Source organism: Oncorhynchus gorbuscha, unplaced genomic scaffold (assembly GCF_021184085.1).
Source record: "Oncorhynchus gorbuscha isolate QuinsamMale2020 ecotype Even-year unplaced genomic scaffold, OgorEven_v1.0 Un_scaffold_983, whole genome shotgun sequence".
Lineage (NCBI taxonomy): Eukaryota > Metazoa > Chordata > Actinopteri > Salmoniformes > Salmonidae > Oncorhynchus > Oncorhynchus gorbuscha.
This window is the reverse complement of record NW_025745906.1, coordinates 213,303-235,802: the sequence shown is the minus strand read 5'-3', so window position 1 is coordinate 235,802 and position 22,500 is coordinate 213,303. Positions and strand designations below refer to the sequence as shown.

At 46.6% G+C, this 22,500-nt stretch overlaps 1 protein-coding gene across 1 annotated transcript in view; it reads right to left on the bottom strand.

The window, feature by feature from the left end:
* Positions 1-22,500, bottom strand: part of LOC124020914 (transcription factor COE3-like) — a gene marked incomplete at its 3' end in the record, with an annotated part of 226,665 nt that overhangs the window by 397 nt on the left and 203,768 nt on the right. The gene's annotated exons all lie outside the window — the stretch shown is intronic.

The following is a 22,500-nucleotide window of genomic DNA, read 5'->3' as shown; positions in this document are numbered from 1 at the left end:
GTCCAACACTCTAACCACTAGACTACCCTGCCAATGAATGAATGCCAATGAATGAATGTACACATTTCTGAAGATGTTGATTTGAAAAATACATTGTTTAGAGACACGGTATATTTCTGATTCCTGGAAACGAAGCCAACTCCAAGTCCGTTTCGAAGGAAACGAAGCCAACTCCAAGTCCGTTTCGAAGGAAACGAAGCCAACTCCAAGTCCGTTTCGAAGGAAACGAAGCCAACTCCAAGTCCGTTTCGAAGGAAACGAAGCCAACTCCAAGTCCGTTTCGAAGGAAACGAAGCCAACTCCAAGTCCGTTTCGAAGGAAACGAAGCCAACTCCAAGTCCGTTTCGAAGGAAACGAAGCCAACTCCAGACAACCACACACATAAACAGAAACAGCAGTAGAGTGTGAATTTCAAATCAATATTATTCACCTCAAGATACTCAGAACGATTACAGGCGAATAAACTGATCAAACCAATTGTTTTCGTGTTAGTCAACACATTATGAATGAAGCTGTACTGGATCACAGTGGTACAGAGGGAAACCCCCAGCAATCACTCCTGTCACCAGGACGACGTCTGCATCGTGGACCACTTTCTAGACACACAGATTTACCGCCAACTGGCAATGATGACATATGAATGGTTATTGCAAAGTCTACGATTTATCCCCAGGTCCTTATCCCCCCCACACACACACACCCCCCCGTCCAGCATATTGCCTGAGTGCAAACGAGGCAGGAGTACTTCGCCTTACAATGATTTAATAATCTGAGAATGGTTGACTACAAATTGATGTGGGCCACTATCATTCTACCAGGCTTTAATGATCTGTGAATGGTTGACTACAAACTGATGTGGGCCACTATCATTCTACCAGGCTTTAATGATCTGTGAATGGTTGACTACAAACTGATGTGGGCCACTATCATTCTACCAGGCTTTAATGATCTGTGAATGGTTGACTACAAACTGATGTGGGCCACTATCATTCTACCAGGCTTAATCTGTGAATGGTTGACTACAAACTGATGAATGGCAGCATCACTCTTCAGCAGCACTGCACTGCACACAAACTGGCCTCATGAAATTGCAGGCCACGAATAGTAATGAATGTGTTTTTTTTTCACACCTCTCCACCCACCAACCCCGAACCCAACCTCTCCCTCGGAAACTGTAATTTGGGAGTACGACCGACGACGTGCGATAAATCAAAGAGGCCGTGGCGCCCGCGTGATCGAGCATGAATCATAATCCACCACTACGACTGGGTTCCACTGCACACATTGTGTTTAACAAGCTCTGGAACAGAGTCACGGAGGTCTATTAATAAGGAACGTCCTCGGCTCAAAGGAAAACATGAGGGGTGTGTGGCTGTGTGTGGGTGTGTGTGTGTGTTTGTGTGTGTGTGTGTTGTTTGGTGTGTCGCAGGCCTTGAAGGAGTGTGCACGGGGCCATAGGACCAAAGCCGTATTAGGGTAGTGATAGCGATAGCCCCGTTGGATGTAGAAGGCACGATCAGTAGAGTGACTGTACCAGGAGATTGACTGTACTAGTAGAGGGACTGTACTAGGAGAGTGACTGTACTAGTAGAGTGACTGTACTAGGAGAGTGACTGTACTAGTAGAGTGACTGTACTAGGAGAGTGACTGTACTAGTAGAGGGACTGTACTAGTAGAGTGACTGTACTAGTAGAGGGACTGTACTAGTAGAGGGACTGTACCAGGAGATTGACTGTACTAGTAGATGGACTGTACTAGGAGAGTGACTGTACCAGTAGAGTGACTGTACTAGGAGAGTGACTAGACTAGGATAGAGACTGTACTAGTAGAGTGACTGTACTAGTAGAGTGACTGTACTAGTAGAGTGACTGTACCAGTAGAGTGACTGTACTAGTAGAGTGACTGTACTAGTAGAGTGACTGTACTAGGATAGAGACTGTACTAGTAGAGTGACTGTACCAGTAGAGTGACTGTACTAGGATAGAGACTGTGCTAGTCGAGTGACTGTACTAGTAGAGTGACTGTACCAGTAGAGTGACTGTACTAGTAGAGTGACTGTACTAGTAGAGTGACTGTACCAGTAGAGTGACTGTACTAGTAGAGTGACTGTACCAGAAAAGTGACTGTACTAGTAGAGTGACTGCGCTAGTAGAGTGACTGTACCAGTAGAGTGACAGTACTAGTAGAGTGACTGTACTGGTAATAATAATAATATTAATATATGCCATTTAGCAGACGCTTTTATCCAAAGCGACTTACAGTCATGTGTGCATACATTCTACGTATGGGTGGTCCCGGGGATCGAACCCACTACCCTGGCGTTACAAGCGCCATGCTCTACCAACTGAGCTACAGAAGAGTGACTGTACTGGTAGAGTGACTGTATTAGGATAGAGACTGTGCTAGTCGAGTGACTGTACTAGTAGAGTGACTGTATCAGTAGAGTGACTGTACTAGTAGAGTGACTGTACTAGTAGAGTGACTGTACTAGTAGAGTGACTGTACCAGAAGAGTGACTGTACTAGTAGAGTGACTGCGCTAGTAGAGTGACTGTACCAGTAGAGTGACTGTGCTAGGGGAGTGACTGTGCTAGGGGAGTGACTGTACCAGTAGAGTGACTGTACCAGTAGAGTGACTGTGCTAGTAGAGTGACTGTAGTAGTAGAGTGATTGTAGCGTGACTGACGCTGTAGCTGCTCACTAACACAAATCAATGGGCTCTTATCTTTCACACTAAAAAAACAACTGCCTCCATCTATTCATTACCCAGACTGCAATTTAGACCCCATCACTCATTACACACACACACACACACACACACACACACACACACACACACACACACACACACACACACACACACACACACACACACACACACACACACACACACACACACACACACACACACACACACACACACACACACACACACACACACACACACACACACACACACACACACACACACACACACACACACACACACACACACACACACACACACACACACACACACAGGAAGGCAAGCATGCGCGCACACACACACACACACACACAGTCACCCCAGCATGTAATTTAGTGATTAACACCTTCAGGCTCAGTGGGTCTAGTCTGATGAACGTGTAGAATGGAAGTGAATATGAAGGCTAACGTTAGCCAGGCAGACAGAGAGACAAGATGCTGACAGCCAGGGGAGAGAGAGACACAGAGAAGACAAGATGCCAACTTCCTTCCACTAAAATAATTGGTTGACTTGATGATGAAGTGGTATATTTACAGAACCAGGGGATCCGAGGACAGCGAGACGCGGTAATCAATGAAGTGGCCGCGTGCTAAGAAGCTACGGCTCAGCGTTGTAACACGCGTCAGACAGAGAGACAGACGGACGGGGTGAGGTGCTCGCTGGGTGGCCACCAGAGCTTGGCAGCTGCCGATGCTATTTGATGGTTCTTCACAATCAGGCAACTGAGGAAGACAACGGTCTCCGCATGGCAGGAATGTTGAAGTCAGATGTGTCGTTGTTAAAAGCATTGATCCTTACCTTATTGATTTTACATGACATGGCTTTGGCTGGGGATATCATCACTACGATCCCTCCCTCCCTCCCTCCCCTCTCTCTCTCTCTCTCTCTCTCTCTCTCTCTCTCTCTCTCTCTCTCTGTCTCTGTCTCTGTCTCTGTCTCTGTCTCTGTCTCTGTCTCTGTCTCTCCGTCCGTCCGTCCGTCCGTCCGTCCGTCTCTCTCTCTCTCTCTCTCTCTCTCTCTCTCTCTCTCTCTCTCTCTCTCTCTCTCTCTCTCTCTCTGTCTCTCTGTCTCTCTGTCTCTCTGTCTCTCTCTCTCTCTCTCTCTCTCTCTCTCTCTCTCTCTGTCTGTCTCTATCTCTCTCTCTCTCTCTGTCTCTCTCTCTCTCTCTCTGTCTCTCTCTCTCTCTCTCTCTCTCTCTCTCTCTCTCTCTCTCTCTCTCTCTCTCTCTCTCTCTCTCTCTCTCTCTCTCTCTCTCTCTCTCTCTCTCTCTCTCTCTCTCTCTCTCTCTCTCTCTCTGTCTGTCTCTATATCTCTGTCTCTCTGTCTCCCTCTCTCTCTGTCTCTCTCTCTCTCTGTCTCTCTCTCAGCACCTCCACCAAACCCCCTTCCCTTTCTCCACCCCATATTCAGAAGATATAAACGTAAATGCTATATGTGTAAAACTTCATAATCAGCCCATTAATCATCAGAGGCTGTCTTCTTCCGGGCCAATTTGTCATGTCTGGGCCGTGCCCTGGCCGACAGATGTGTCAGAAAGCCATATGGGGACACGGGACTAAGGGGGAGAAGAGAATAGTTTGATGATAAGACGATACCATACACACATATACACATACATATACACACACACACACACACACACACACACACACACACACACACACACACACACACACACACACACACACACACACACACACACACACACACACACACACACACACACACACACACACACACACACACACACACACACACACACACACACACACACACACACACACACACACACACACACACACACACACATACACACACAAACATACACACACATACACACGCACACACGCACACACATACACGCACACACACACACACACACACACACATACATACACATACATACACACGCAGGCAAACATACCCACACAGCTTGAGTTGAATAGCATTGTTAAGGTGAAAGAGGCTGATCATTAAAGGACCTTTGGCTTGATAAATCTGGGCTGATGGGACTTGTTCAGAGAGAGGTAAATGTTCATCAGCTATTGATTTCATGCTAATGTGTAGAGGGAGGTCACGGAATCCTTCATTAGCACTAAACACAGTCTTGATTTTTGATAGGATGGCTATCGTACTGCAGCTCAGAGCATCAGAGAGAGAGAGAGAGAGAGAGATCGAGAGAGAGAGAGGGCTATTCAGAGTTGGCACATCCTTGTGGTCCCTCGGCTCCTCTCCCGACCTCAGCACTCGGTCCCTTTCCTACCTCAGCCCTCGGTCCCTCTATTGCCTCAGCCCTCGCCTGCCTCATTTCTCTGCCCCTCTCCTGTCTCAGCCCTCGGTCCCTCTATTGCCTCAGCCCTCGCCTGCCTCATTTCTCTGCCCCTCTCCTGTCTCAGCCCTCAGCCCTCGGCCTCTCTCCAGCCTCATTTCTCGTCCCTTCTCCTTTCTCAGCTCTCAGCCCTCGGCCCTCGGCCCCTCTCCCGCCTCAGCCCTCGGCCCCTCTCCCGCCTCAGCCCTCGGCCCCTCTCCCGCCTCAGCCCTCGGCCCCTCTCCCGCCTCAGCTCTCGGCCCCTCTCCCGCCTCAGCCCTCGGCCCCTCTCCCGCCTCAGCCCTCTGCCCCTCTCCCGCCTCAGCCCTCGGCCCCTCTCCTGCCTCAGCTCTCAGCCCTCGAACCCTCTCCCGCCTCAGCCCTCGGCCCCTCTCCCGCCTCAGCCCTCTGACCCTCTCCTGCCTCAGCTCTCAGCCCTCGGCCCCTCTCCCGCCTCAGCTCTCAGCCATCGGCCCCTCTCCCGCCTCAGCCCTCTGACCCTCTCCTGCCTCAGCCCTCGACCCCTCTCCTGCCTCAGCCCACGGCCCCTCTCCCGCCTCAGCCCTCGGCCCCTAGCCCCAACCAATCAATAGCACTTTCCTCTTTCAGAACTGGGTATTATGAGGTGGACAGATTTTCTAACCTTTCACCTGCTTCGCATTGCACCGCTGATATTAAGATAAATTGCCTGGTTCGGGGGTAAACATATGCTGCAATTCAAACTGTCGGCGCCGCTTTGCTCCGGGATAATACGTATTGATCTCACCCAACTTCTTCCCAATTCTGCTTACTGACCTCTGACCTCTGGGATAATGAGGGCGGGAGGGACCCACTGTGACCTGTTCAGAGGACATAGAGGAGTGTGGAGTTCCCCTACAGGGGCGACGATAATATTCATGAGGAAGACGGATATATACATACATGGATACATATGGCTGTCTGGACTGTTGGTGTCTGTCAAGACTTCTGTCTGACTCCTATCTAGTGTTAGATATCATAGTGTTGTCTGGCTCCTATCTAGTCCTGTGTTAGATATCATAGTGTTGTCTGGCTCCTATCTAGTGTTAGATATCATAGTGTTGTCTGACTCCTATCTAGTGTTAGATATCATAGTGTTGTTTGGCTCCTATCTAGTGTTAGATATCATAGTGTTGTCTGGCTCCTATCTAGTGTTAGATATCATAGTGTTGTCTGGCTCCTATCTAGTGTTAGATATCATAGTGTTGTCTGGCTCCTATCTAGTGTTAGATATCATAGTGTTGTCTGGCTCCTATCTAGTGTTAGATATCATAGTGTTGTCTGACTCCTATCTAGTGTTAGATATCATAGTGTTGTCTGGCTCCTATCTAGTGTTAGATATCATAGTGTTGTCTGGCTCCTATCTAGTGTTAGATATCATAGTGTTGTCTGGCTACTATCTAGTGTTAGATATCATAGTGTTGTCTGGCTCCTATCTAGTGTTAGATATCATAGTGTTGTCTGGCTCCTATCTAGTGTTAGATATCATAGTGTTGTCTGGCTCCTATCTAGTGTTAGATATCATAGTGTTGTCTGGCTACTATCTAGTGTTAGATATCATAGTGTTGTCTGGCTCCTATCTAGTGTTAGATATCATAGTGTTGTCTGGCTCCTATCTAGTGTTAGATATCATAGTGTTGTCTGGCTCCTATCTAGTGTTAGATATCATAGTGTTGTCTGGCTACTATCTAGTGTTAGATATCATAGTGTTGTCTGGCTCCTATCTAGTCCTGTGTTAGATATCATAGTGTTGTCTGGCTCCTATCTAGTGTTAGATATCATAGTGTTGTCTGGCTCCTATCTAGTGTTAGATATCATAGTGTTGTCTGACTCCTATCTAGTGTTAGATATCATAGTGTTGTCTGGCTCCTATCTAGTGTTAGATATCATAGTGTTGTCTGGCTCCTATCTAGTGTTAGATATCATAGTGTTGTCTGACTCCTATCTAGTGTTAGATATCATAGTGTTGTCTGGCTCCTATCTAGTCCTGTGTTAGATATCATAGTGTTGTCTGGCTCCTATCTAGTGTTAGATATCATAGTGTTGTCTGGCTCCTATCTAGTGTTAGATATCATAGTGTTGTCTGGCTCCTATCTAGTGTTAGATATCATAGTGTTGTCTGGCTCCTATCTAGTGTTAGATATCATAGTGTTGTCTGACTCCTATCTAGTGTTAGATATCATAGTGTTGTCTGGCTCCTATCTAGTCCTGTGTTAGATATCATAGTGTTGTCTGGCTCCTATCTAGTGTTAGATATCATAGTGTTGTCTGGCTCCTATCTAGTGTTAGATATCATAGTGTTGTCTGGCTCCTATCTAGTGTTAGATATCATAGTGTTGTCTGGCTCCTATCTAGTGTTAGATATCATAGTGTTGTCTGGCTCCTATCTAGTCCTGTGTTAGATATCATAGTGTTGTCTGGCTCCTATCTAGTGTTAGATATCATAGTGTTGTCTGGCTCCTATCTAGTGTTAGATATCATAGTGTTGTCTGGCTCCTATCTAGTGTTAGATATCATAGTGTTGTCTGACTCCTATCTAGTGTTAGATATCATAGTGTTGTCTGGCTCCTATCTAGTCCTGTGTTAGATATCATAGTGTTGTCTGGCTCCTATCTAGTCCTGTGTTAGATATCATAGTGTTGTCTGGCTCCTATCTAGTGTTAGATATCATAGTGTTGTCTGGCTCCTATCTAGTGTTAGATATCATAGTGTTGTCTGGCTCCTATCTAGTGTTAGATATCATAGTGTTGTCTGGCTCCTATCTAGTGTTAGATATCATAGTGTTGTCTGGCTCCTATCTAGTGTTAGATATCATAGTGTTGTCTGGCTCCTATCTAGTGTTAGATATCATAGTGTTGTCTGGCTCCTATCTAGTGTTAGATATCATAGTGTTGTCTGACTCCTATCTAGTGTTAGATATCATAGTGTTGTCTGGCTCCTATCTAGTGTTAGATATCATAGTGTTGTCTGGCTCCTATCTAGTCCTGTGTTAGATATCATAGTGTTGTCTGGCTCCTATCTAGTGTTAGATATCATAGTGTTGTCTGGCTCCTATCTAGTGTTAGATATCATAGTGTTGTCTGGCTCCTATCTAGTGTTAGATATCATAGTGTTGTCTGGCTCCTATCTAGTGTTAGATATCATAGTGTTGTCTGGCTCCTATCTAGTGTTAGATATCATAGTGTTGTCTGACTCCTATCTAGTGTTAGATATCATAGTGTTGTTTGGCTCCTATCTAGTGTTAGATATCATAGTGTTGTCTGACTCCTATCTAGTGTTAGATATCATAGTGTTGTCTGGCTCCTATCTAGTGTTAGATATCATAGTGTTGTCTGGCTCCTATCTAGTGTTAGATATCATAGTGTTGTCTGGCTCCTATCTAGTGTTAGATATCATAGTGTTGTCTGACTCCTATCTAGTGTTAGATATCATAGTGTTGTCTGGCTCCTATCTAGTGCTAGATATCATAGTGTTGTCTGGCTCCTATCTAGTGTTAGATATCATAGTGTTGTCTGGCTACTATCTAGTGTTAGATATCATAGTGTTGTCTGGCTCCTATCTAGTGTTAGATATCATAGTGTTGTCTGGCTACTATCTAGTGTTAGATATCATAGTGTTGTCTGGCTCCTATCTAGTGTTAGATATCATAGTGTTGTCTGGCTCCTATCTAGTGTTAGATATCATAGTGTTGTCTGGCTCCTATCTAGTGTTAGATATCATAGTGTTGTCTGGCTACTATCTAGTGTTAGATATCATAGTGTTGTCTGGCTCCTATCTAGTCCTGTGTTAGATATCATAGTGTTGTCTGGCTCCTATCTAGTGTTAGATATCATAGTGTTGTCTGGCTCCTATCTAGTGTTAGATATCATAGTGTTGTCTGACTCCTATCTAGTGTTAGATATCATAGTGTTGTCTGGCTCCTATCTAGTGTTAGATATCATAGTGTTGTCTGGCTCCTATCTAGTGTTAGATATCATAGTGTTGTCTGACTCCTATCTAGTGTTAGATATCATAGTGTTGTCTGGCTCCTATCTAGTCCTGTGTTAGATATCATAGTGTTGTCTGGCTCCTATCTAGTGTTAGATATCATAGTGTTGTCTGGCTCCTATCTAGTGTTAGATATCATAGTGTTGTCTGGCTCCTATCTAGTGTTAGATATCATAGTGTTGTCTGGCTCCTATCTAGTGTTAGATATCATAGTGTTGTCTGACTCCTATCTAGTGTTAGATATCATAGTGTTGTCTGGCTCTATCTATCTAGTCCTGTGTTAGATATCATAGTGTTGTCTGGCTCCTATCTAGTGTTAGATATCATAGTGTTGTCTGGCTCCTATCTAGTGTTAGATATCATAGTGTTGTCTGGCTCCTATCTAGTGTTAGATATCATAGTGTTGTCTGGCTCCTATCTAGTGTTAGATATCATAGTGTTGTCTGGCTCCTATCTAGTCCTGTGTTAGATATCATAGTGTTGTCTGGCTCCTATCTAGTGTTAGATATCATAGTGTTGTCTGGCTCCTATCTAGTGTTAGATATCATAGTGTTGTCTGGCTCCTATCTAGTGTTAGATATCATAGTGTTGTCTGACTCCTATCTAGTGTTAGATGTCATAGTGTTGTCTGGCTCCTATCTAGTCCTGTGTTAGATATCATAGTGTTGTCTGGCTCCTATCTAGTCCTGTGTTAGATATCATAGTGTTGTCTGGCTCCTATCTAGTCCTGTGTTAGATATCATAGTGTTGTCTGGCTCCTATCTAGTGTTAGATATCATAGTGTTGTCTGGCTCCTATCTAGTGTTAGATATCATAGTGTTGTCTGGCTCCTATCTAGTGTTAGATATCATAGTGTTGTCTGGCTCCTATCTAGTGTTAGATATCATAGTGCTGTCTGACTCCTATCTAGTGTTAGATATCATAGTGTTGTCTGGCTCCTATCTAGTGTTAGATATCATAGTGTTGTCTGGCTCCTATCTAGTGTTAGATATCATAGTGTTGTCTGGCTCCTATCTAGTGTTAGATATCATAGTGTTGTCTGGCTCCTATCTAGTGTTAGATATCATAGTGTTGTCTGGCTCCTATCTAGTGTTAGATATCATAGTGTTGTCTGGCTCCTATCTAGTGTTAGATATCATAGTGTTGTCTGGCTCCTATCTAGTGTTAGATATCATAGTGCTGTCTGACTCCTATCTAGTGTTAGATATCATAGTGTTGTCTGACTCCTATCTAGTGTTAGATATCATAGTGTTGTCTGACTCCTATCTAGTGTTAGATATCATAGTGTTGTCTGACTCCTATCTAGTGTTAGATATCATAGTGTTGTCTGGCTCCTATCTAGTGTTAGATATCATAGTGTTGTCTGGCTCCTATCTAGTGTTAGATATCATAGTGTTGTCTGACTCCTATCTAGTGTTAGATATCATAGTGTTGTCTGGCTACTATCTAGTGTTAGATATCATAGTGTTGTCTGGCTCCTATCTAGTGTTAGATATCATAGTGTTGTCTGGCTCCTATCTAGTGTTAGATATCATAGTGTTGTCTGGCTACTATCTAGTGTTAGATATCATAGTGTTGTCTGGCTCCTATCTAGTGTTAGATATCATAGTGTTGTCTGGCTCCTATCTAGTGTTAGATATCATAGTGTTGTCTGACTCCTATCTAGTGTTAGATATCATAGTGTTGTCTGGCTCCTATCTAGTGTTAGATATCATAGTGTTGTCTGGCTCCTATCTAGTGTTAGATATCATAGTGTTGTCTGGCTCCTATCTAGTGTTAGATATCATAGTGTTGTCTGGCTCCTATCTAGTGTTAGATATCATAGTGTTGTCTGGCTCCTATCTAGTGTTAGATATCATAGTGTTGTCTGGCTCCTATCTAGTGTTAGATATCATAGTGTTGTCTGGCTCCTATCTAGTGTTAGATATCATAGTGTTGTCTGGCTCCTATCTAGTGTTAGATATCATAGTGTTGTCTGGCTCCTATCTAGTCCTGTGTTAGATATGTCCCATCATGCTATTGTTCGTTTGCTCTTCCTGTTCTCTGTGTTCCAGACCAGGCCATGTCCTCAGCGAAGGCTTAGCGTTAGATCAAACCAAGCTCATGTCTGTTTAAGACCTGTGATGAACGATGCAGGTCTTTCATGAGGGGTTGGTAATGAGCTCCGATGCTCTGCCTTTATCCTGATCGGTAAACGACAGGGACAGGAAGAAGAGGAGAGATGGGGAGGGAGGGAACACGACACCTCGGCACACGCAGGCATGCGCTCGCTCGCACACACACACACACACACACACACACACACACACACACACACACACACACACACACACACACACACACACACACACACACACACACACACACACACACACACACACACACACACACCTTCTCCTGCTGCAGGTGAATGTAAAGTGAGGTACTGACTGGGGTCAGTTTGGGGTCTTTATGGTAATTAGCTTCATCAGACCTGATTTAGATCAGATGTAGAGGAGACTCTGGGTCTTTATGGTAATTAGCTTCATCAGACCTGATTTAGATCAGATGTAGAGGAGACTCTGGGTCTTTATGGTAATTAGCTTCATCAGACCTGATTTAGATCAGATGTAGAGGAGACTCTGGGTCTTTATGGTAATTAGCTTCATCAGACCTGATTTAGATCAGATGTAGAGGAGACTCTGGGTCTTTATGGTAATTTAGCTTCATCAGACCTGATTTAGATCAGATGTAGAGGAGACTCTGGGTCTTTATGGTAATTTGCTTCATCAGACCTGATTTAGATCAGATGTAGAGGAGACTCTGGGTCCTTACAGAAAACACACTGCTTAGGTGATTGCTGCACGTGGTGTATCTCTGTGCGTGTGTGTGTGTGTGCACGTGCCCGTGCCCGTGCCCGTGCCCGTGTGTGTGTGTGTGTGTGTGTGTGTGTGTGTGTGTGTGTGTGTGTGTGTGTGTGTGTGTGTGTGTGTGTGTGTGTGTGTGTGTGTGTGTGTGTGTGTGTGTGTGTGTGTGTGTGTGTGTGTGTGTGTGTGTGTGTGTGTGTGTGTGTGTGCGTGCGTGCATGCGTGTGTGTGTGTGCTTAAATGATGGAAAGCTTTGACCTTGTTCTCACTGAAACAACATTCTTCAGTAGGGTGACACCCTGTACAATACTAGATGCTTGGCAGAGACAAGCCTTTATTTAGGAAAAAGGGAACTATGGTATAATAACAACAGAATAGAAAATACAGCACCCTGATCACATGACAACAGCCACAGTTCACCTCCAATCAGATCACATGACAACAGCCACTGTTAACCTCCTATCAGATCACATGACAACAGCCAATGTTAACCTCCAATCAGATCACATGACAACAGCCACAGTTCACCTCCTATCAGATCACATGACAACAGCCAATGTTAACCTCCAATCAGATCACATGACAACAGCCACAGTTCACCTCCTATCAGATCACATGACAACAGCCACTGTTAACCTCCAATCAGATCACATGACAACAGCCACAGTTAACCTCCAAACAGATCACATGACAACAGCCACTGTTAACCTCCAATCAGATCACATGACAACAGCCACTGTTAACCTCCAATCAGATCACATGACAACAGCCACAGTTAACCTCCAATCAGATCACATGACAACAGCCACTGTTAACCTCCAATCAGATCACATGACAACAGCCACAGTTAACCTCCTATCAGATCACATGACAACAGCCACAGTTAACCTCCTATCAGATCACATGACAACAGCCACTGTTAACCTCCTATCAGATCACATGACAACAGCCACTGTTAACCTCCAATCAGATCACATGACAACAGCCAGTGTTAACCTCCAATCAGATCACATGACAACAGCCACAGTTAACCTCCTATCAGATCACATGACAACAGCCACAGTTAACCTCCTATCAGATCACATGACAACAGCCACTGTTAACCTCCTATCAGATCACATGACAACAGCCACTGTTAACCTCCAATCAGATCACATGACAACAGCCACTGTTAACCTCCAATCAGATCACATGACAACAGCCAGTGTTAACCTCCTATCAGATCACATGACAACAGCCACTGTTAACCTCCAATCAGATCACATGACAACAGCCACTGTTAACCTCCTATCAGATCACATGACAACAGCCACTGTTAACCTCCTATCAGATCACATGACAACAGCCACTGTTAACCTCCAATCAGATCACATGACAACAGCCAGTGTTAACCTCCAATCAGATCACATGACAACAGCCACTGTTAACCTCCTATCAGATCACATGACAGCAGCCACTGTTAACCTCCTATCAGATCACATGACAACAGCCACTGTTAACCTCCAATCAGATCACATGACAACGGCCACTGTTAACCTCTTATCAGATCACATGACAACAGCCACTGTTAACCTCCTATCAGATCACATGACAGCAGCCACTGTTAACCTCCTATCAGATCACATGACAGCAGCCACTGTTAACCTCCTATCAGATCACATGACAGCAGCCACTGTTAACCTCCTATCAGATCACATGACAACAGCCACTGTTAACCTCCAATCAGATCACATGACAACGGCCACTGTTAACCTCTTATCAGATCACATGGCAACAGCCAGTGTTAACCTCCAATCAGATCACATGACAACACCCACTGTTAACCTCCAATCAGATCACATGACAACAGCCAGTGTTAACCTCCAATCAGATCACATGACAACAGCCATTGTTAACCTCCTATCAGATCACATGACAACAGCCACAGTTAATCTCCAATCAGATCACATGACAACGGCCACTGTTAACCTCTTATCAGATCACATGACAACAGCCACTGTTAACCTCCTATCAGATCACATGACAACAGCCACAGTTAATCTCCAATCAGATCTCATGACAACAGCCATTGTTAACCTGTATGCTATGTCTTAGTAAACTTGTGAGGACATTTTGAAGACCAACAATTGATTAACATTCAAAATCCTATTTTCCCTAACCCTAACCCTAGTCTTAACCCCTAACTCCAACCCTGACCCTAGTCTTAACCCATAACTTCAACCCTAACCCTAGTCTTAACCCCTAACTCCAACCCTAACCCTAGTCTTAACCCCTAACTCCAACCCTAACCCTAGTCTTAACCCCTAACTCCAACCCTAACCCTAGTCTTAACCCCTAACTCCAACCCTAACCCTAGTCTTAACCCCTAACTCCAACCCTAGTCTTAACCCCTAACTCCAACCCTAACCCTAGTCTTAACCCATAACTCCAACCCTAACCCTAGTCTTAACCCCTAACTCCAACCCTAACCCTAGTCTTAACCCCTAACTCCAACCCTAGTCTTAACCCCTAACTCCAACCCTAACCCTAGTCTTAACCCATAACTCCAACCCTAACCCTAGTCTTAACCCCTAACTCCAACCCTAACCCTAGTCTTAACCCATAACTCCAACCCTAACCCTAGTCTTAACCCATAACTCCAACCCTAACCCTAGTCTTAACCCATAACTCCAACCCTAGTCTTAACCCATAACTCCAACCCTAGTCTTAACCCATAACTCCAACCCTAACCCTAGTCTTAACCCCTAACTCCAACCCTAACCCTAGTCTTAACCCCTAACTCCAACCCTAACCCTAGTCTTAACCCATAACTCCAACCCTAACCCTAGTCTTAACCCATAACTCCAACCCTAACCCTAGTCTTAACCCCTAACTCCAACCCTAACCCTAGTCTTAACCCATAACTCCAACCCTAACCTTAGTCTTAACCCCTAACTCCAACCCTAACCCTAGTCTTAACCCATAACTCCAACCCTAACCCTAGTCTTAACCACTAACTCCAACTCTAACCCTAGTCTTAACCCATAACTCCAACCCTAACCCTAGTCTTAACCCCTAACTCCAACCCTAACCCTAGTCTTAACCCATAACTCCAACCCTAACCCTAGTCTTAACCCATAACTCCAACCCTAACCCTAGTCTTAACCCATAACTCCAACCCTAACCCTAGTCTTAACCCCTAACTCCAACCCTAACCCTAGTCTTAACCCCTAACTCCAACCCTAACCCTAGTCTTAACCCATAACTCCAACCCTAACCCTAGTCTTAACCCATAACTCCAACCCTAACCCTAGTCTTAACCCCTAACTCCAACCCTAACCCTAGTCTTAACCCATAACTCCAACCCTAACCCTAGTCTTAACCCCTAACTCCAACCCTAACCCTAGTCTTAACCACTAACTCCAACTCTAACCCTAGTCTTAACCCATAACTCCAACCCTAACCCTAGTCTTAACCCCTAACTCCAATCCTAACCCTAGTCTTAACCCATAACCCCTAACTCCAACCCTAACCCTGGCCTTAACCCCTAACTCCAACCCTGATTATAACCTTAACCCTAACTCCAACACTAACCCTAGCCTTAACCCCTAACTCCAACCCCCTAACCCTAGTCTTAACCCCTAACTACAACCCTAACCCTAGCCTTAACCTTTAACTCCAACCTTAACCCTAGCCTTAACCCCTAACCCTAACTCCAACCCTAACCCTAGCCTTAACCTCTAACTCCAACCTTAACCCTAGCCTTAACCCTAACTCCAACCCTAACCCTAGTCTTAACCACTAACTCCAACCCTAACCCTAGTCTTAACCCATAACTCCAACCCTAACCCTAGTCTTAACCACTAACTCCAACCCTAACCCTAGCCTTAACCCATAACTCCAACCCTAGTCTTAACCCCTAACTCCAACCCTAACCCTAGTCTTAACCACTAACTCCAACCCTAACCCTAGTCTTAACCCATAACTCCAACCTTAACCCTAGTCTTAACCACTAACTCCAACCCTAACCCTAGTCTTAACCCCTAACTCCAACCCTAACCCTAGTCTTAACCACTAACTCCAACCCTAACCCTAGCCTTAACCCCTAACTCCAACCCTAACCCTAGTCTTAACCACTAACTCCAACCCTAACCCTAGTCTTAACCCATAACTCCAACCCTAACCCTAGTCTTAACCACTAACTCCAACCCTAACCCTAGCCTTAACCCATAACTCCAACCCTAGCCTTAACCTCTAACTCCAACCTTAACCCTAGCCTTAACCCCTAACTCCAACCCTAACCCTAGTCTTAACCCCTAACCACTAACTCCAACCCTAACCCTAGCCTTAACCCCTAACTCCAACCCTAACCCTAGTCTTAATCCATAACTCCAACCCTAACCCTAGTCTTAATCCATAACTCCAACCCTAACCCTAGTCTTAACCCATAACTCCAACCCTAACCCTAGTCTTAACCACTAACTCCAACCCTAACCTAACCCTAAGTCTTAACCCTAACTCCTTAACCCTCCAACCCTAACCCTAGTCTTAACCCCTAACTCCAACCCTAACCCTAGTCTTAACCCCTAACTCCAACCCTAAACCTGGCCTTAACCCCTAACTCCAACCCTAACCCTAGTCTTAACCCCTAACTCCAACCCTAACCCTAGTCTTAACCCCTAACTCCAACCCTAACCCTAGTCTTAACCCATAACTCCAACCCTAACCCTAGTCTTAACCCATAACTCCAACCCTAACCCTATTCTTAACCCCTAACTCCAACCCTAGCCTTAACCCCTAACCCCTAACTCCAACCCTAACCCTAGCCTTAACCTCTAACTCCAACCTTAACCCTAGCCTTAACCCCTAACCCCTAACTCCAACCCTATCCCTAGCCTTAACCCCTAACCCCTAACTCCAACCCTAACCCTAGCCTTAACCTCTAACTCCAACCTTAACCCTTAACCCCTAACCCCCAACTCCAACCCTATCCCTAGCCTTAACCCCTAACTCCAACCCTGATTATAACCTTAACCCCTAACTCCAACCCTATCCCTAGCCTTAACCCCCAACTCCAACCCTATCCCTAGCCTTAACCCCTAACTCCAACCCTAATTCTAACCTTAACCCCTAACTCCAACCCTAACCTTAGCCTTAACCCCTAACTCCAACCCTGATTATAACCTTAACCCCTAACTCCAACCCTAATTCTAACCTTAACCCCTAACTCCAACCCTAACCCTAGCCTTAACCCCTAACTCCAACCCTGATTATAACCTTAACCCCTAACTCCAACCCTGATTATAACCTTAACCCCTAACTCCAACCCTGATTATAACCTTAACCCCTAACTCCAACCCTGATTATAACCTTAACCCCTAACTCCAACCCTGATTATAACCTTAACCCCTAACTCCAACACTGATTATAACCTTAACCCCTAACTCCAACCCTAACCCTAGTCTTAACCCCTAACTCCAACCCTAACCCTAGTCATAACCCATAACTCCAACCCTAACCCTAGTCTTAACCCCTAACTCAAACCCGAACCCTAGCCTTAACCCCTAACCCCTAACTCCAACCCTGATTATAACCTTAATCCTGAGCCTAAAATAACCTTCTTACAAGTGAGGATCGTCAAAATGTCATCACTTCTGAGTTTTAAGTGGTTTACTATTGTTGTGAAGACTTCCGGTACTCACAAGTACAGTAAAATGTACACACACACACACACACACACACACACACACACACACACACACACACACACACACACACACACACACACACACACACACACACACACACACACACACACACACACACACACACACAGAGAGAGAGAAACCAAAACATGGACGGGAAGTGTCTTTTAACACTAGAAGCACATTGTTTTACAGTGGGTTCTGAAGGAGGGAGGGAGAGGGAGATGAGAGGGAGAAGAGAGGGAGAAGAGAGGGGGAAGAGAGGGGGAAGAGAGGGGGAGGAGAGGTAGAAGAGAGGGAGAAGAGAGGGAGAAGAGAGAGGGAGAAGAGAGAGGGAGAAGAGAGAGGGAGAAGAGAGGGAGAAGAGAGGGAGAAGAGAGAGGGAGAAGAGAGAGGGAGAAGAGAGAGGGAGAAGAGAGGGAGAAGAGAGGGGGAGGGAGAGGGAGAAGAGAGGGAGAAGAGAGAGGGAGGGAGAGGGAGAAGAGAGGGAGAAGAGAGAGGGAGATGAGAGGGAGAAGAGAGGGAGAACAGAGGGAGAAGAGAGAGGGAGGGAGAGGGAGGGAAGAGAGGGAGAAGAGTGAGGGAGAACAGAGAGGGAGAAGAGAGAGGGAGAAGAGAGAGGGAGAACAGAGAGGGAGAAGAGAGAGCGAGAAGAGAGAGGGAGAAGAGAGAGGGAGAAGAGAGAGGGAGAAGAGAGAGGGAGAACAGAGAGGGAGAACAGAGGGGGAGAGAGAGGGAGAAGAGAGAGCGAGAACAGAGGGGGAGAGAGAGGGAGAAGAGAGAGCGAGAACAGAGAGGGAGGGAGAGGGAGAAGAGAGAGCGAGAACAGAGAGGGAGGGAGAGGTAGAAGAGAGGGAAGGGAGAGAGGGAGAACAGAGAGGGAGAACAGAGAGGGAGGGAGAGGGAGAGGAGAGGGAGAAGAGAGAGTGAGAACAGAGAGGGAGGGAGAGGGAGAAGAGAGGGAGAAGAGAGAGGGAGAAGAGAGGGAGAAGAGAGAGGGGGAGAGGGAAGAGAGAGAGGGAGAAGAGAGGGAAGAGAGAGGGGGAGAACAGAGAGGGAGAACAGAGAGGGAGGGAGGGAGAGGGAGAGGAGAGGGAGAAGAGAGAGGGAGAATAGAGAGGGAGGGAGAGGGAGAAGAGAGGGAGAAGAGTGAGGGAGAAGAGAGAGAGAGGAGGAAGAGGTAGAGAGAGGGAGAACAGAGAGGGAGGGAGGGAGAGGAGAGGGAGAAGAGAGAGGGAGAATAGAGAGGGAGGGAGAGGGAGAAGAGAGGGAGAAGAGAGAGGGAGAACAGAGAGGGAGAACAGAGAGGGAGGGAGAGGGAGAAGAGAGGGAGAAGAGAGAGGGAGAAGAGAGAGAGAGGAGAAAGAGGGAGAACAGATAGGGAGGGAGAGGGAGAAGAGAGAGAGAGGACAGAGAGGGAGAGAGAGGGAGAACAGAGAGGGAGGGAGAGGGAGAAGAGAGGGACAAGAGAGAGAGAAGAGAGAGGGAGAAGAGAGGGAGAAGAGAGAGGGAGAAGAGAGGGAGAAGAGAGAGAGAGAGAGGGAGAGGAGAGAGAGAGAGAGAGAGAGAGAGAGAGAGAGAGAGAGAGAGAGAGAGAGAGAGAGAGAGAGAGAGAGAGAGAGAGAGAGAGAGAGAGAGAGAGAGAGAGAGAGAGAGAGAGAGAGAGAGAGAGAGAGAGGAGAGAGAGAGGAGAGAGGGAGGGAGGGAGGGATAAGAGAGGGAAAAGAGAGGGAAAGAGAGAGGGAGAAGAGAGGGAAAAGAGAGAGGGGGAAGAGAGGGAGAAGAGAGAGGAGAGAGACGGCGAGAGAGAGAGGGGGAGAAGAGAGAGGGAGAAGAGAGGGAAAAGAGAGAGGGAGAAGAGAGAGGGGAAGAGAGAGGGAAAAGAGAAAGGGGAAGAGAGAGGGAAAAGAGAAAGGGAGAAGAGAGAGGGATAAGAGAGAGGAGAAGAGAGAGGGAAAAGAGAGAGGGAGAAGATAAGGAACAGCTGGGGTAATTTACTCTCATGTCTTCTTCCTGACTGAATAATCTGACTCCCTTAATAAAAACAGGAAAGGATTCATTTGGAATGCATCCCATAATGGCGCCCTATTCCCTACGTAGTGCACTAGTTTTGACCAGGGTCCACAGGGAATATGATGTCATTTGGGACACAACCTAGGTCTGCTCCCGCCAGCTGCCTGGGTTCAGGCTATAAATGAGTTCCATTTTCATTTTAATAATGTTCATCTTCCTGCTACTTCCCAATCATGCGTTGGTAATAATTCAGTTAGTTTTGTCCTCGCTGAAAACAGACCACCATCATAATTACTGTTTCTATGAGCAGGCCCTAGAAATACAACACTATACATACAACACCATGCCAACCGGAGAGGCATTTGTTATTGTCGAGTCCGACTGAGACGTAGCAGGGAGGCAGAGGGGGAGGAGGGGGGTGGGCAGAGGGGGAGGAGAACAGAAAATGTCCCTCAGGTCTGTACTATACTCCACTATCTCTGCCAGGGAGGCTACTGTCACTGTGAACTGGGGGGGGGACAGAAAATGTCCCTCAGGTCTGTACTATACTCCACTATCTCTGCCAGGGAGGCTACTGTCACTGTGGGGGAGGGGGGGCAGAGGGGGAGGAGAACAGGAAATGTCCCTCAGGTCTGTACTATACTCCACTATCTCTGCCAGGGAGGCTGCTGATACTGTGAACTGGGGGGGGGGGGGGGACAGACAGAAAATGTCCCTCAGGTCTGTACTATACTCTACTATCTCTGCCAGGGAGGCTGCTGACGCTGTGGGGGGGGGGGGGACAGAAAATGTCCCTCAGGTCTGTACTATACTCCACTATCTCTGCCAGGGAGGCTGCTGACACTGTGGGGAGGGGGGGGTAGAGGGGAGGAGAACAGAAAATGTCCCTCAGGTCTGTACTATACTCCCCTATCTCTGCCAGGGAGGCTACTGACACTGTGAACCAGGGGGGGACAGAAAATGTCCCTCAGGTCTGTACTATACTCCACTATCTCTGCCAGGGAGGCTGCTGACACTGTGAACTGGGGGGGACAGACAGAAAATGTCCCTCAGGTCTGTACTATACTCTACTATCTCTGCCAGGGAGGCTGCTGACACTGTGAACTGGGGGGGACAGACAGAAAATTTCCCCCAGGTCTGTACTATACTCCACTATCTCTGCCAGGGAGGCTGCTGACAGTGTGAACCGGGGGGCGGACAGACAAGAAAATGTCCCTCAGGTCTGTACTATACTCCCCTATCTCTGCCAGTGAGGCGACTGACAGTGTGAACTGGGGGAGGGGGGACAGAAAATGTCCCTCAGGTCTGTACTATACTCCCCTATCTCTGCCAGGGAGGCGACTGACACTGTGAACTGGGGGGGGTAACAGACAGGAAATGTCCCTCAGGTCTGTACTATACTCCCTATCTCTGCCAGGGAGGCGACTGACACTGTGAACTGGGGGGGGGGGGGTAACAGACAGAAAATGTCCCTCAGGTCTGTACTATACTCTACTATCTCTGCCAGGGAGGCTGCTGACACTGTGAACTGGGGGGGGGTCAGACAGAAAATGTCCCTCAGGTCTGTACTATACTCTACTATCTCTGCCAGGGAGGCGACTGACACTGTGAACTGGGGGGGGGGCAGACAGAAAATGTCCCTCAGGTCTGTACTATACTCCACTATCTCTGCCAGGGAGGCTGCTGACACTGTGAACTGGGGGGGGGGGGTCAGACAGAAAATGTCCCTCAGGTCTGTACTATACTCTACTATCTCTGCCAGGGAGGCGACTGACACTGTGAACTGGGGGGGGGGGGGGGGGGGGGGGGGGGGGGGGGGGACAGAAAATGTCCCTCAGGTCTGTACTATACTCTACTATCTCTCCCAGGGAGGCGACTGACACTGTGAACTGGGGGGGAGACAGAAAATGTCCCTCAAGTCTGTACTATACTCCACTATCTCTGCCAGGGAGGCTGCTGACACTGTGAACTGGGGGGGGTCAGACAGAAAATGTCCCTCAGGTCTGTACTATACTCCACTATCTCTGCCAGGGAGGCGACTGACACTGTGAACTGGGGGGGGGGGGGTGGACAGAAAATGTCCCTCAGGTCTGTACTATACTCCACTATCTCTCCCAGGGAGGCGACTGACACTGTGAACTGGGGGGGGGGGACAGAAAATGTCCCTCAGGTCTGTACTATACTCCACTATCTCTCCCAGGGAGGCTGCTGACACTCCACTACAGATTGAAAAAAAGAATGAAATAAAGTCAAATCTAATTTCTCCACAAGTCATTCCCCTTGAGGGGTGTTGGTGATTTCAGTGACAAAGTGCTATTTGCTGACAAGTTTACACATTAACTCGGCGGATCAGAGGATTGAAAACGCCAATAGCCAATTATATCACCTTGAGGATATGAAATGTTCCAGGGACAGGTAACTAGGTGAAGATATGACATGTTCCAGGGACAGGTAACTAGGTGAAGATATGACATGTTCCAGGGACAGGTAACTAGGTGAAGATATGACATGTTCCAGGGACAGGTAACTAGGTGAAGATATGACATGTTCCAGGGACAGGTAACTAGGTGAAGATATGACATGTTCCAGGGACAGGTAACTAGGTGAAGATATGACATGTTCCAGGGACAGGTAACTAGGTGAAGATATGACATGTTCCAGGGACAGGTAACTAGGTGAAGATATGACATGTTCCAGGGACAGGTAACTAGGTGAAGATATGACATGTTCCAGGGACAGGTAACTAGGTGACATGTTCCAGGGACAGGTAACTAGGTGAAGATATGACATGTTCCAGGGACAGGTAACTAGGTGAACATGATCAGGTGAAACAGACTGCTGGGACGAAAGGATTGAACACTCAAGAACCTCGACTGATTTCAACTGATCTACATGAAGC